Source organism: Alexandromys fortis, unplaced genomic scaffold, assembly GCF_014885135.2.
Source record: "Alexandromys fortis isolate MF-2015 unplaced genomic scaffold, M_Fortis_MF-2015_v1.1 scaffold_350, whole genome shotgun sequence".
Taxonomy (NCBI): Eukaryota; Metazoa; Chordata; class Mammalia; order Rodentia; family Cricetidae; genus Alexandromys; species Alexandromys fortis.
The window spans coordinates 24,445-28,282 of record NW_026068263.1 but is presented as its reverse complement, the minus strand read 5'-3'; the positions used below and the strand labels follow the sequence as shown (position 1 = coordinate 28,282).

Genomic DNA, 3,838 nt, shown 5'->3' with positions numbered 1-3,838 from the left:
TTCCACAACATCCAGGGCTACAAAGAGATACCCACTCTCTAAAAAGCATGCATAAATGAATTAAGATAAAAATCTAAGTAAATATCTACTACATTATCCAGCTATTCTATTCTTGTGCATATACCCCAAAAACTATATGTTATTAAAGAGATAACTCTTCATGCATGCTATTGGATATTCTATTCACAATAGCTAAAGAATGTAAACCTCGAGTACATCCAAGACTTATGAATGGATAATGAAAATGTGCTATATTTACACAATAAAATAAGTTAAAATATAACTTCTAGGTAAAGTGATGATCTTGAAATGATCACTCTAAATGAGTTAACCCAGATCCAGAAATATAAAGGTCGCATGTATTCTCTCTTTTCTACATGTTAGCTTTGAACTTCAGGTACATATGTTTTTCTTTTTTAACACACAGAGTGGTCAAATAATTAGTAAGAGACTGTAGGAGTGTCTTTCAGGGGTCTCTTAAAAGCTGAAAGAAAATCTCAAAAGGGAATAGTGGAATAGGAAGGGTCAAATTGGGGTAGCAGGTTGGAGGGTACCATAGCAAAGAAAACCATGAGTAAAGATAAATATTTATGAAGACAGAGAGTCAAAGATTATGGAGATGTTGTACTGGCACCAAACCAAAGACCTCAACCCTGTCTAGTCACAGTTTCTTAGAAAAACAATTTTGCCAAGTATGGGTTCCAACTGTGGAACAACACTTAAATGTAGTCAGAAAGTGGTTTGTAATTTCCACAATGTTTGTATCATTATTGCATCAGTGTGCATTTCCTTTTATACAAGTCATTATTATATTTTGCAGGGATCCTAGTTTTTTCCATCTAACAGGGCAAATAGCATCTTCTAGCCCTGCAAAACCTAGTTATTAAGGTTGACAATTTTGTGTTCTACAAGATGGATATACTATTCTGCTATATGGATATAATATAAAAATGACTTCTAATGTCTTATACCTAGAGACTAAGTCATAACTCAACCCCTACCAGAGAACATTCCGTTTGCTCTATTGGCAGTAAATAATGATTAACATAGAGGTCCACAGTGGCAACGAGCAAGATTGAGTGAATGAATACAATTAGAGCAGCTAGGGGCTGTTCCCAAGAGGCTGTCCTATAGCAGAGGACTTGGGGACTAGCACTTGGTGTCCAGCCTAGGTAACAGAATGCACTTGTGTGCTCACAAATCCTGCAGGTTGAGCAGCATCGGCAGTGTTCAAGACACTTCTCCTCACAGCTCATGCTGTGCCATAGCTTAGTTCCAGAGCAAGCAGGCACATCAGAATATATGCGCGGAGACTGGGTCTGAGAGCTGTCAGGTCAGTTCTGTTTCTTACAGCATGCTGCAGTACATGGAAACTGTGCATACACACACATGGGTATGTGTGTGTGCGTGTGTGTGTGCGCGCGCGTGTGTGTGTGTAAATATTACTGCCTGAGCTATGGAAAGGAAGGTAATACTAACAGGTAATACATATTAAATTTAATAAAACGTCAGTCAGAATATGAGTTCTACTGGGGCAGGAGCTGTCCACATTCTTCTTGCTGTCTGCGCCTCTAGGTAGTACATGTTTAAGTGGATAAAATTTCTAAATACTTGTTCAGTTATTCCTTCAGGTTTGCATAAGTGTCAAGGCAGGAAATGCAAACCAGTCATCTGCTGTGCTGTAGGTGGTTCATATCCATGTGTAAATATCCCTTTCATATTAGGCAGCCACACTGGAGGCCAAGGATTTGTCTATGCTCCTACCCCTACACCTCTCAGGCCCTTGCATATGCTAGGCTAAGCCTACCACTGTGCAGCTGCACCCCAACCCTGGAGCACAGTGCTCAGGCCAGAGAGCTAGAAAGGGAACAGGCCGGAATGGACAGTGGTTAATCATGTCGGTTCAGTTTAGGTATATTAGACAACTGTGATTTCAGAGTGTGTTTATCTTCATATTTCTGCTAAGATGGGTCTTTGAAAATGTTTCATTCTGCTTTTGTTTTTAATGCAAATCAAAGAATTTTAAAGACTTCCTGTCCATATATGTCTTAGTTAGGGTTTCTATTGCTGTGAAGACACCATGGCCATGGCAACTCTTTTAAAGTAAAACATTTACTTGTGGTGGCTCGCTTGTAGTTTCAGAGGTTCAGTCCATTATCATCATGGGGGGAACATGGCAGTGTGCAGAGTCCTACATCTTGCAGGCAACAGGAAGTTGACTAACACACTGGCTGGTATTCTGAACATAGGAATCCTCAAAGCCCACCTGCACAGTGACATACTTCCGCCAACAAGGCTATACCCTTTCCAACAAAGCCACACCCCTAAGAGTCCTGACAAGATTATGGGGGCCAATTATATTTAGGCTACCACAGCATAGTGGGGTGGGGAGGGGACACATACTTTTAGTATTTAAACATAGTTCCCAAAGAAGAAAGCATCTGTGAGCATGCTGCCGACTGCTAATGTCTTCAGGATTTCTTTGTAAATTGGGCACCAAAGACACGATCCGTGTGTTTAGGTCACTTCAGTTCCTATTGCTACTGCTGTGACTGTTGGACTCCTTTTTATTTTGGAGCAGGCTCTGTGAACAGATGTCCCATCTATATCTAAAGACGAGTGCTGGCCCATCGTGGGTCAGTTTTCAAGCATTGGTTCTCTGGGGCCTGATGAGTCCAAGTGGCTGTGCTCAGAGTTTAAAGAGAGCTTGCTGGCACAGAGAGAAGATGGCGGAACTCCAGGGAAAAGTGCAGCTCTTCTTCATCTGGTGAGCCCTCTGTGGTCCAAAAGAACTGAGAAGCAGCCTTCCTTATCACAGTGCGTTAATCTGTGGGTGGAGAGGGAACACGATCTGTGGGCCTGGTGCCTGGTGTGGGAGTGATTTCTTATTAATAAAGAAACTGCCTAGGCCCATTTGATAGGCCAACCCTTAGGTAGACAGAGATAACAGAACAGGATTCTGGGAGAAAGAAGCTGAGTCGAGTCGTCACCATGATTCTCCCGCTCCAGACAGACGCAGGTTAAGATCCTCCCTGGTAAGCCAGCTCGTGGGCTACACAGAATAATAGAAATGGGTTAGAACAATATGTAAGAGCTAGCCAATAAGCAGCTGGAACCAGCCGGGCCAGGCAGTGTTTAATAGAATTCAGTTTCCGTGTAATTATTTCGGGCATAAGCTAGCCAAGCGGGCGGCCGGGTGCCAGGGACGCAGCCCTGCCGCCGCTCCTACTTCAACAGGTGCCACCCAGGCGAGGCCTTCTGGCCAGTTCAGGAGCCTCGGTGCAGACACGGACTCACTGTGTTTTCCTCATTCTTCTTTCAAGTTGTGGAGCCAAGGGGAGAAATGCCGGGCTTACCACTGCAGAAGAATTATATGCTCTGTTCGTTGTGTAGAGACCTGTGAATTGATGATTAATTTTACATTCAATTCAATATTAATTTGTCATTTCAGAGAGAAAAACATTTAAATTAAAATATAATTTTTCATCAGTTAGATACATGCTTCCTGTAGATTAGTTATTACCCATTTAGTTTTCTAGTAAGATGGGAATTTTCTTTTAATTTAAGATACATTTTCTTTCTAATTTTTAAAAAAGAACTAGCCAACATTCCTTTCTTTCAACCTGATTCATGCCAAGTTTCATTGTTTTTCTCTTCTCTTGGTTATTTTTAGATCTAACCTTCTGTGGAAAACGTGCGGACCAGCTTAGAAGGATATCCTGGTAACTCAGTTGTGGTTTTTCTGTATATTCTCACATGCCTTGGGGCATGTTTTGTTTTGTTTATTTTTCATCAGAGTTGGTTAGCAATGTGGACATGGTTTTCCCGTATCCAGATG

At 41.7% G+C, this 3,838-nt stretch overlaps 1 long non-coding RNA gene across 1 annotated transcript in view; it reads left to right on the top strand.

Annotated features, from left to right (window-relative positions):
- The first annotated feature begins 2,616 nt into the window (after window positions 1-2,616).
- Window positions 2,617-3,838, top strand: part of LOC126494484 (uncharacterized) — a 10,486-nt gene continuing 9,264 nt past the window's right edge. Inside the window, exons 1-2 of the long non-coding RNA XR_007590010.1 lie at window positions 2,617-2,767; window positions 3,674-3,722. This is a non-coding gene — a long non-coding RNA (uncharacterized lncRNA). The remainder of the gene's footprint in view (window positions 2,768-3,673; window positions 3,723-3,838) is intronic.